The following is a 12,153-nucleotide window of genomic DNA, read 5'->3' as shown; positions in this document are numbered from 1 at the left end:
AGATTTCGTAAGGAAGCTTGGTTGGACATCTTAAAAACTCCTATTATTTGCTATCCTGAGGGTAAGAAATCAAGGAGCAAAACTTCTCTTCACCAGATTTCTTGTGCGGTACCTATAAATTTAATGATTTCCTCTCTTTTTGAGGCCCTCAAAATTGGCTAAGTTTCCTGGTTTGCCTAAGTGAACTTCCTCTCATCATTTGTTAGCTTGGGATCCTGGAAGCCAATTTTCCTGGGTGGGCTTATTGGTTCCATATGTAGAGTCAACCTTTGTTTTCGATAAAAATACTGGTGATAGCTTATTAAAAAGCATCATTCTCAAATCACATATTCCAAGCAATTTTGTCCAGTTATATCTTGGTATAAAGGGAGACCGATTCTTATTGAATATGTGTATATAACTATATTGTCATGAACAGCAGTAAGACTTAGTAAAAAGTTTGTGAATTTGGGGCGTCAGTGAGAATCAAATGCCATGTAAAAATGTTTTATTTCAGCTTCAAAGGCAGTTACCAAATTGTTGTGGGTTAGGTTGCTTAAGAAGAAAGAAGTAGCTTCCTCATATAGCCAAGACATAGAACAATAACACATCAACAGTATTCCAAACAAGTAACCACAATAAAATTTCCCTCATTTCCCACGCAGTCCTCTCTAAATAACTTTTGCTGTGCTAGATCTTGCTCTTATGAAGACCTGAGTCTCTGGACTAAAAAGAGTTCTGGAAATTGGGACTCAGTTCATCGGTAAGGTCTGAAAGTTACCTTGGAAGCCTGAGCAAGATCTGTTTTTTGAAATGCCGATAGTTTGAAACACCTGGTATGGTTTTTTCCCACCAGTCTCTCAGACTGTCCTTATTTGTTGAAGAAATAAACTCTGGGCTGTAACTTAAGGAGTTACAGAGGCCTGAGGAGGCAAGTATCAGAATAAAAAATTTTAAAAAAATAAATAACCTATCTGTAGATTATAAAGACTCAAAGGCTATGGTTCAGTTATTACTGCAACCAAATATATCACAATGAAAGAAAATAAAATTCTCTATTGGGGTGCAACACATTACTATTTCATGAGTTTTGATCCAATTTCCCATGAAAGTAAAAACCTATTGTAGACAGCAAGGGTACTGGCAGACCGCTAGGGAGGTCCCATAACACATCCAATCTCTGAAAATTTATCTTGACATTTGTGAATAGGGTGAGCATCTCTTCTTCCCTTCTAATTCTCACAATAGGAACATCGCAAACAAATCTATTTCTAGCATCTCTCTTTTTATAACATGAAACACCAAATCTTTGTGATTTTTTTTTTCCTGGGGTCCTTTTGAAAATCTTAAGATGTAAAACAGCGATTTAAAACATGCAATACCTGGCTATTTAGTCAGGGACACTGACCTCTTTTTCCTTAGATTATCAAGGAAAAAAATGACAACACAACAATAGCCATCCAATGTGGATGAATCAAAATTATACCTTCTTTTTTTCTTTTCTTTGTCAGACAAAAAATATATATATATTTTTCCGTGTGCTCCCGAATTTTAGTAATTAGTTTATGTGTGCCATGAAATGAAAAAGGTTGAAAATTGGTGGTATAAAAGATATTTTTAACTTCTTATTTTCTTTTTTTCTAAATTTAGCCTTCTGGTATCAGGTAGACAGTTTCAAAAGAGTTGTCAGACAATATGTGAACATTTAATTAGGGTAGGCTCACAAGTTACTAAGAAACAATACTTGGTTATTTATTTAATCAAAATGTCAATAAGAGACTTTTAAGGTCAACATAAAAGGTAACATGATTGTAAAGAAACCTAGCTCTTTCAAAAAAAGACTTGGTTCTTCTAAAACAAACAACAAAAGCATATTAAAATCAACATAAAGCACAAACAACACTATTCTGATAAGTCACAGAATCTGTGCTATGCAGGGAGATAATATGAAAGCAAAAGAGACTGAGCTGCCAAAACCGGTTTGGCTCAGTGGATAGAGCGTCGGCCTGTGGACTGAAAGGTCCCAGGTTCGATTCCGGTCAAGGGCACTTAACTTGGTTGCGGGCACATCCCCAGTAGGAGGTGTGCAGGAGGCAGCTGATCGATGTTTCTCTCTCATCGATGTTTCTAACTCTCTATCCCTCTTCCTTCCTCTCTGTAAAAAAGCAATAAAATATTAAAAAAAAAAAAGAGACTGAGCTTTCATATTATAAGTGAAGGTTACTAATCAGTGAACCAAGCAAGTAAGCCATTAAAACTGAATAATGTTTGGTAAAAAATTAACATACTTTATAGCCTTTTTTCAAACTCGGGTATTACAAAACCAAAGAAAATATAATTCACTTTTCAAATTTTCTTCACTATCCTATTTTATTTTATTGATTTTCGTTAAATATATTTTTATTGATTTCAGAGAGGAAGGGAGAGAGACAGAAACATCAATGATGAGAGAGAATAATTGATCGGCTGCCTCCCACATGCCCCTCACTGGGGATCCAGCCCACAACCTGGGGATGTGCCCTTGGCAGGAATGGAACATGGGACCCTTCAGTCCACAGGCCAATGCTCTATCCACTGAGCTAAACCAGCTAGGGCTTCACTATTCTATTTTATAATCTAGAATAAACTGACCCTTTTCTTAAGGACTGTCTTAGTTCTTTTGGGCTGCCATAGCTAAATACCATAGACGGGCAGTTTAAACAACAAGCATTTGTTTCTCATAGTTCTGCAAGCTAGCAAATCCAAGGTCAAGGCACTGGCAGATTCAGTGTCTGGTGAGGGTCCACTTTCTGGTTCGTGGATAGCTAACTTTAGCTGTGTTTGCACATGCCCTGAAAGGGGTCAGGGAGCAGTCTGAGGTCTACTTTATAAAAGTACTAATCCCATTTAGGAGACCTCTGTCCTTATGACCTGATCACCTCCCCAAAGCCCCACCTCCTAATCCCATCACATTGGGAACTAGGTTTCAACCTATGAATTGGGCCTCTAAGGCCCCTGAAACTCTTTCAGGGGATACACAAGCAAAAAACCATTTGTATAATAGTTCCAAGAAGTTATTTGTCTATTTCATTCTAGTCCTCTCACAAGTGTATAGTACAGAGGCTATCACAACCGATTAAATCCAAAAGCAGACATGAGAATCCAGCTATTTGCTAGTAAGTCAAACACTTCTAAGATTTTCCAAAATGTAAAAAAAATGCCATTCTTCTCATACTTTCAGTTTCAGAAAATGTAGTTTGTTTATTTTAATTTTTTACAAAAATACTATTTACTATGTTAATATGCAATGGGTTTATATGTTATTGCTCTTTTCTAATGATTCAAAAAATAAATGTTTTCACATTTCTCAAACAAAAACTCTTTGGAGTCCTCCCAAATTTTGAAGTGTAAAGGAGTTCAGAGATTTAAATATATGTATTTTTAATTTTAGGGGAAAATACTACTTAAAAACACATGCACAAGGGGAAATAAGAGATCAACTGAAGGACTTATATGCATGCATATAAGAGTAACCAACGGATGCAAAACATTGGGAGTGGGGTGTGTGTGGGGGCAATGGTAAGATATGTACACATATAATACCTTAATAAAAATTTTTTTTTAAAAATCCCTAAAAAAAAACAAAACCCAAAACAAAAACACATGCACAATTTATTTCTTTGTCACTCTTGCTACTAGTATAGTCTCAACCACCTCTAGTAATTATAAATTGTTAAAATTTAACTTTTTTAAGAGGAAAAATCATAGCAGTCAATCAAGTGCAAAACATGTATCAAAAGTTTTTTTTAAAACTAGTTAATTAATGAAGGGACCAAGAAGGTGTTAAAAACCAGGTCAAAGAAGACATCTAAGAGCAGACAAAGATACAGGCAATCAGATATGCTGACATGAATTTGCTACCAGATGTTAAACTGGTCAATATTAACAGGGCAAGGAGCCATATTTTGGGGTAGTGTGTCCTGAACCCCATCATATTACTGTTTACTGCAGCTAACAGAGTGATAAGATAGCTCGAGATGACAAGGAGAAAATTTTGAGATGTTCTAAATTAAATTATAGCAGGACAGAGGGTAGAAGAGACAAAAAGGGGTCAATCAATTGGGTAAAAAAGACAATACCTCCACCAGTTGTCCCAGAATTTTGCAAGTGTTTTTCTACATAAAATATAGGAAAGAAAGAAAGATGTAAGCCATTCTGAAAGAATTTCCATTAGTGATAGACAAAGGGAGTGGGAGAAGGGAAATGGGGGCTGGATTGGGGATAGATGCAGAGTCCATAAAGCTCCTGTGTAAACTTGAATCAGGGGCTCCTGAGGTTCCACACTCCCTGGCTATGCTCTCTCTTTACATCATCTTAAACATAGTTGACTGGAAGTGAAGTAAAAATTCTTTAGACAGTTTAAAGGGAATGGGTTTTGATGTGGGACTAACACTTGGGCAGTCCAACCTGGCTCTTCTTGATCTTCAGAATTTCTGACATCACAGAGCTCATAGCAAAGGACCTAAGAGCTCCAACAGTCAGGGATACATTGAAAGGGCTAGCTGGCTAGCTTAATTAGGAAGGTTTAGGGAATAAAGAGGGTCTATGGGAGAGGAATGCATAGATGGGGACTTGAAAACGCCAGGGTGCTTATCCTACTTGTACAGAGGATAGAGAAATGCCTTAGGAGGGAGGGGTTCAGGCAGAGGGAAACATTTCTGGCCTGAGCAATTCAAACAGCCATAAACCAAGGACAGACGTATCTCTGGCCTGAGCAATTAAAATGACCATACGTTAAATCAAAAGCAACCCTGACCGAGCAGCTGGGAGAGCTATAAGATAAAACAACCCAGGCTAGCACAATTGGGTGAAAGCTCTAAGATAAAATCAGAAGTGACTCCACCTAAACAGATAAGATGACCAAGTGAATGTGGGGGGCTGTTGGAGCTGATTACAGGGCTAAGGTCCCACGGTAGAGAAGGAGGGTCTCCAGCCTATTTAATGCCTCAAGACAAAGAAAGCAGTGGTCACCTGTCTTAGGGGGGCCCCTCTGTCCCTCAAGGACGGACAGAGTCTTAAGATAAGGAACTTAGAGGACACCTTTCTTAGGTGACCCTTCTGCCCCCCTGTGTCAAGGGCAGCAGAGTCTTAGGCTTAGAATTTAGAAGTAAGGTTTTGGAGGTAGTATTTGCTTGCAATAAAGTTTCTGTACTTTTTACCTACCACCTTTTATCTATGGCTTCATTCTCAATTCCCTCTGGACAAGAACCCAGGAAAGAAATCACCCGGCTCAATAAAACAACCCGAATCAGTATGATCAGGTTTCTCCTTCTCCATCACCCCCTAGGACAGTGGTTCTCAACCTGTGGGTCGCAACCCCTTTGGGGGTTGAACGACCCTTTCACAGGGATCGCCTAAGACCATCGGAAAACACATATTTCCGATGGTCTTAGGAACTGAGACACCGCTCCTCAATCCGTCTTGAGGTGGGTCCGCCCACATGCAGATACACCCACATACAAGTACCCGGCGTGATGACATCATCGCGCCAACCCCATCACATACACCCCGTACAAACACAGGTGTATGTGACAGGGTTGGCGCCATAATGTACTTATGCAGACCAGTCACACGTGTAGAGAGTGGCACTGTGTAGAGAGCAGCTACTGTGTAGAAAGCAGCTGTTGTGTTGAAAGCAGCTACTCTGTTAAAAGTAGCTACTGTGTTGAAAGCAGCAGTATTAGAGGTAAAACGACACTTCATGAATTATAATTACTGGGTAAATCATTTACCGTAAAATCATCAACTACTGTAAAAAAAAAAATCTGTACCATGGAAACTTAATCTGGATGCCGATCAGTCTTTTTTTATTCAGCTGTGGTTGATGTGAATACTGCCCCCTGTGATAGTAACAGGTATGTAAAAAAAAAACCACCGAGAATGGTAAATCATAGGAAACTTTAATGAACTGTATGAACTATGCCATGTATCATCTTTTGTATTATTAAAGATATTGTTATATATTATTTTCATTAGCAAACCATCCCATGACAATGGATCGTGTAGAGAAGAACATTAAGAAAAGAAAATACAGTGAGGATTTTTTACACTATGGTTTTGCCTCAATAATTACAGCAGGAATTGAGAAACCGCAATGTGTTATTTGTTGTGACGTTCTATCAGCCGAATCTATGAAGCCGAACAAACTAAAACGCCATTTTGATAGCAAGCAACCGAGCTTTGCCGTCAAGGATACCAACTATTTTAGAAGCAAAGCTGATGGACTCAAGAAAGCCAGACTTGACACTGGTGGCAAGTACCACAAACAAAACGTAGCAGCCATTGAAGCTTCATATTTGGTGGCACTCAGAATAGCCAGAGTTATGAAACCTCACCCCATTGCTGAGGATTTACTGTTGCCAGCGGCCAAAGACATTGTTCGAGTTATGATCAGAGACGAATTTGTTACGAAATTGAGTGCATTTTCCTTATCTAACGACACTGTCCACAGAAGAATAGATGACATGTCTGCTGATATTCTTGATCAGGCAATCCAGGAAATTAAATCTGCTCCACTTCCAATATTTAGTATCAAGCTTGATGAATCTACAGACGTTGGAAACTGTTCACAGTTACTGGTTTACGTGAGGTATATTAATGATGGCAACTTTAAAGATGAGTTTCTTTTTTGTAAACCTCTTGAAACGACAACAACTGCACGTGATGTATTTGACACAGTTGGTTCATTTCTGAAAGAGCATAAGATCTCTTGGGAAAAGGTTTGTGGTGTTTGCACAGATGGTGCTCCAGCTATGCTAGGATGTCGATCTGGATTTCAACGTTTGGTACTAAATGAGTCACCAAAAGTCAACTCACTGTATGATTCATCGGCAAATATTAGCAAGGAAGATGCTGCCACAAGAGTTACAAGAAGTAATGAAAAGCATCATAAGTTCTGTCAATTTTGTAAAGGTGAGCACTTTATTTTTTTAAATAAATCTTTATTGTTCAGATTATTACAGGTGTTCCTCTTTTTTTTTCCCCCATGGCTCCCCTCCACCTGATTCCCCACCCCACCCCATGCCCTTACCCCCCGCCACTGTCTTCATCCATAGGTGTAAGGTTTTTGTCCAATCTCTTCTCGCACCCCTCACACCCCTTTCCCCCTGAGAATTGTCAGTCCACTCCCTTTCTATGTCCCTGTTTCTATTATATTCATCAGTCCATTCTGTTCATCAGATTTTTTATTCACTTGATTTTTAGATTCACTTGTTGGTAAATATGTATTTGTTGTCATTTTGTTGTTCATAATTTTTATCTTTACCTTTTTCTTCTTCTTCCTCTTCTTAAATAATACCCTTCAGCATTTCATATAACCCTGGTTTGGTGGTGATGAATTCCTTTAGCTTTTTCTTGTCTGTGAAACTCTTTATCTGACCTTCAATTCTGAATGATAGCTTTGCTGGGTAGAGTAATCTTGGCTGTAGGTTCCTGCTGTTCATCACTTTGAATATTTCTTGCCACTCCCTTCTGGCCTGCATAGTTTCTGTGGAGAAATCAGCTGACAGTCGTATGGGTACTCCCTTGTAGGTAACTAACTGTTTTTCTCTTGCTGCTTTTAATATTCTCTCTTTGTCTTTTGCCCTTGGCATTTTAATTATGATGTGTCTTGGTGTGGTCCTCTTTGGATTCCTCTTGTTTGGGGTTCTGTGAGCTTCCTGGACTTGTAAGTCTATTACTTTCACCAGGTAGGGAAAGTTTTCTGTCATTATTTCTTCCAATAGGTTTTCAGTATCTTGCTCTCTCTCTTCTTCTGGCACCCCAATAATTCGGATGTTGGTACACTTAAAGTTGTCCCAGTACAACGCTTAAAGTTGTCCTTACACTATCTTCATATTTTTGGATTCTTTTTTCTTTTTGTTTTTCTGGTTGGGTGTTTTTTGTTTCCTCATATTTCAGATCTTTGGTTTGATTCTTGGGGTCCTTTGATTTACAGTTGAATTTCTGTATATTCTTTATTTTAGACAGTGTATGCTTAATTTCTGACTGGTCCTTTTCCATTTTTTTTGGCATTCTCATTAAGGTCCTTGAAGGTCTCACTAAGCTCCTCGCAGGTCTCATCGAGTTCCTCAGCGGTTTTTAGAAGATTCTTGAGTAACCTTATAAATGTGGTTTTGAACTCTATGTCCAGTAGTTTGCTTTACTCCATTTCTTTCATTCGTGATATGTTTCTTTGTCTCTGCATTTTGCTGCTTCCCTGTGTTGATGGGAGTGGTTTTCTGTGGTAGGTGACCAGTGGTTCAGCCTATCACCTGAGGTGGACACTCTTAGTGCACCCCTTTGTGGGCTGAATGCAAAGTCTTGGTGTAGTTAGGCCTTGATTGCTGTTGGTACACTGGGAGGAATTGACCTCCAGGCCAATTGGCTGTGAGGACCCGCTGTGTCTATAATGGAAGAACTGCTGTGCTGGAGACACGCTTATGGTACAGGACTTGTTTCAGTGGGGCTTTGGTGCTCACTGAGTCTGCCTCTTGAATGTGTCACTTATGGATGTGAGTGGTTGAAATCTGTGTCATCTCACACTGACCACTAGATACACTAACTTCTGGATCTCCAATAGGGTGCAGGTCAGCTACTGTCTGAGGCCACCCAGCAGGAGCTACAGCGAGAACTACAGTTTTCTCCTCTTTGCTTGGGGTTTGGAGGTTTTGGAGCTGTCTGACCAGAGCTGCAGTTTGTTTGGTTAAGCTGTGATAGGGCAGGCCATTTATATGCAAAAGCCGCTGCATGGAGCTTGGGTGGGTTTGTAGATTGTCCAGGGTGGGGTCTCAGGGAGTCACTAGGCTAGGACATGGCAAACAGTGATGGCTGCCAGTCAGCCGTCTCTGCATCTCTGCATTTCCAAGTGCCCGTGTCCCGCACCCCAGCACAGTAAACAATGATTGCTGCGTGCACCTCTGCAAGCAAGCCACCCTCACTTTCCGACCCGATGGCAGACAGTCCAGCTTCTCCCTATAGGAGTTTGGGTCCCCCGCGTCTCCCCAGAAACTGGAGTTCAGAGTAATCAGGAGCTTGTCTCCCTTCGGGTTGAAAAAAGCAGCGCACCCAGTCGCCCACTGCCAACCTGATTCACGCACCTCTGTACCTCAGCATTTCAGCCCTTGTGCACGTTCCAATGCTCTTTTCTCTTTCCTTCTAGTTGTAGAACTTCTACTCAGCCAGCTTTCCCGTGGTTCTAGGTGATAGATGTTTTGTCTTTTAGTTGTAGTTTTGAAATTGTTGTGCGAGGCAGCAGTTTAGGTGTTTACCTATGCCGCCATCTTGGTTCGCCAAGGCGAGCACTTTAAACACTCGACTGTTTTCTCAACTGTGCAACGAGTTGGATGTGCCAAACAATGCTCTGCTATTTCACACTGAAGTGAGATGGTTGTCGAGAGGAAAAGTTTGAAAACGTGTTTTTGAGCTTCGTGATGAACTCAAAACGTTTTTTAATCAGAAAGCAAGACTGCAGTTCGAAGCACTTTTCAGTGATAAAAGTGAACTGCAGAAATAGCTTACTTGGTTGACATCTTTGGCATCTTGAATGAGTTAAATTTATCACTGCAAGGACCAAATCCAACATGCCTCGATTTGTCTGAAAAGATCCGATCATTGCAAATGAAACTTCAGCTTTGACAAAAAAATTGGATGAAAATAAAATTTACATGTTGCCTACCTTATCTGCTTTCTTTGAGGAACATGACATTGAACCAGACAAAAGGATTAAGATGATAATTTCTGTGAAAGTACACTTGCACATGCTTGCAGACGAAATTTCATCGTACTTTCCAAATCTACCTGACACCCCATTTGCACTTGCCACAAGCCCATTCACAGTCAAAGTTGAAGATGTTCCTGAGACAGCACAAGAGGAGTTCGTTGGACTTATTAACAGCAATGCAGCGAGAACTGATTTCTCTACAATGCCAGTTACAAAATTCTGGATCCAGTGTTTGCAGTCATATCCTGTTCTGTCTGAGACTGTGTTGTGCCTTCTTCTTCCATTTCCAACAACTTATCTTTGTGAAACAGGGTTTTCCAGCTTGTTGGTTATCAAGTCTAAATACAGAAGTAGACTTGTTGTGGGAGATGATCTTCGTTGTGCTCTTGCAAAGACTGCCCTGAGAATTTCTGATCTGGTGAGAAAGAAGCAATCTCAACCTTCGCACTGAGGTTGGCTTTTTACGCATACTGTCACAAAATGTAGCAATGTAGTTTGCTGTTGTTATATTAAGACTGTTACCCGCTCCGGGCACTGATGCCCGTGCGGGCAGCAGGTGGCGGAAGCGAGCTGGCGGTTACGGGGTGTTGGGGTTGCCAGGCCGACCAACCCCAGCTGAGTGGGGTCTAACCAGCCGTGGGCAAACTATGGCCCGCGGGCCGGATCCGGCTGTTCTATCCGGTTCTCTTGCTCTCCCCTCCGCTCCTTTACTTTGAATTTATATTAGTTCACACAAACACTCCATCCATGTTTTTGTTCCGGCCCTCCGGTCCAGTTTAAGAACCCATTGTGGCCCTCAAGTCAAAAAGTTTGCCCACCCCTGGAACGGTAGAGTGTCTGGGTCGGGGTGGCTGCCTGGGTTTCGGAGGGAGGGGTGCACGGGCTCGGAGACGGGTGGCCCCCTCGCCCTGGCCCACATCTGCCCTGAGCCCTGGTGCCCTCGGAGCACAGGACCCCTCCACTGGGCAGGTGGGGTGGCTTCCGAGCACCCCTTGGTCCCGCAGATTTGCCCTGAACGCCCCATCTCGGGAGCTCAGCTAGGTGGGGCCTGGCTGGCACTTGGATGGGGGAAGACCAAGCCTTTTTGTTTTACAGAGCAGAGAGTCCCACGGACTGGCTGGGTGAACAGAAATGTCGAGAGGCCAGAGAGCGTGTCAGATCACATGTACAGGATGGCAATTATGGCTCTGGTGACCAAAGATGATCATCTGAACAAAGACAGATGTGTACGCCTAGCCCTGGTTCACGATATGGCAGAATGCATCGTTGGGGACATAGCACCAGCAGATAACATCCCCAAAGAAGAAAAACATAGGCAAGAAGAGGAAGCTATGAAGCAGCTAACCCAGCTTCTCTCCAAGGATCTCGGAAAGGAGCTCTATGAACTCTGGGAAGAGTATGAGACCCAGTCTAGCGCAGAGGCCAAATTTGTGAAGCAGCTGGACCAATGTGAGATGATTCTTCAGGCATCTGAATGAATATGAAGACCTGGAGAACAAACCTGGGAGACTGCAGGACTTCTATGACGCCACAGCAGGAAAATTCCGTCACCCAGAGATAGTCCAGCTGGTTTCTGAACTCAAGGCAGAAAGAAACGCTAACATTGCTGCTGCCGCCACCGCCGGTGAAGTGCACTCCTGAGAAGTTCTCTATGTTGTTGCAGTCCTGTAACAAACGTTTTATTTTCCCATTGAATGTATTGTGTTGGCCACTGTTGGTCTGTTAATTTCCCCAGATGTGAGTCTGTTTATTTCCAATCGCCTGGACTTCAGCAAGAAACATGATATAATTTGGGCCATAAAAGAAGCCTCAGAACAGGATGTGGTCATGAAAATGCATGGATGAAGACTTGGCAGGGTGTGGGAGGGGAGGTGTCTTTTTATGAACTAAATAAATACATTTTAAAACCCTAAAAAAAAAAAAAAAAAGACTGTTACCCATGCTACACCATGCTTCAAGACAAAATTTCATTTATTTGTAATTAGAAATAAATATTTCACAGTGTATAATTACATATTGTTTTTGTGATTCATCACTATTCTTTAATTATGTTCAATTTGTAACAATGAAAATACACCCTGCATATCAGATATTTACATTATGATTCATAATGTTGCAGAAGACCAAAGAAAACCAAGGATGCTTCTGAGAAAAAAAAGGAGGAACACGTTTTAATAAGCCAGCGGACTCAGGGAACAGCCTTCCAAATCTGAGTGAAGGAACACGCATGGGGCTTTCCTTTTTTTCTCCCTCCCTGTGATCTTTGTCCCACAAACATGGGTTATGTTTCCGGTCCTTTTCGCGGGCCTTGCAAGAAGACCCCCAGGTGTTGGGGATCTCCAGGCCATATCTGATGGTCTGGCCTGGCGATAGCGTTAATAACCCTCCCTCTGGGGCAGTGCACTGTTCACAGTAACAGGTTCTGCAAGACCAGT

General features: G+C 41.4%; 1 pseudogene across 1 annotated transcript; it reads left to right on the top strand.

Moving 5' to 3' along the window:
* Positions 1-3,112: 3,112 nt before the first annotated feature.
* On the top strand, positions 3,113-11,359 carry LOC308252746 (5'-deoxynucleotidase HDDC2-like; annotated as a pseudogene). Its single transcript has 2 exons — positions 3,113-3,134; positions 10,814-11,359. The product of its transcript is annotated as a 5'-deoxynucleotidase HDDC2-like (transcript).
* The last annotated feature ends 794 nt before the right edge of the window (positions 11,360-12,153 follow it).

Source organism: Plecotus auritus, assembly GCF_963455305.1.
Source record: "Plecotus auritus genome assembly, chromosome: 7".
Lineage (NCBI taxonomy): Eukaryota > Metazoa > Chordata > Mammalia > Chiroptera > Vespertilionidae > Plecotus > Plecotus auritus.
The sequence above is the reverse complement of the archived record's forward strand: the minus strand, read 5'-3'. Positions and strand labels throughout refer to the sequence as shown.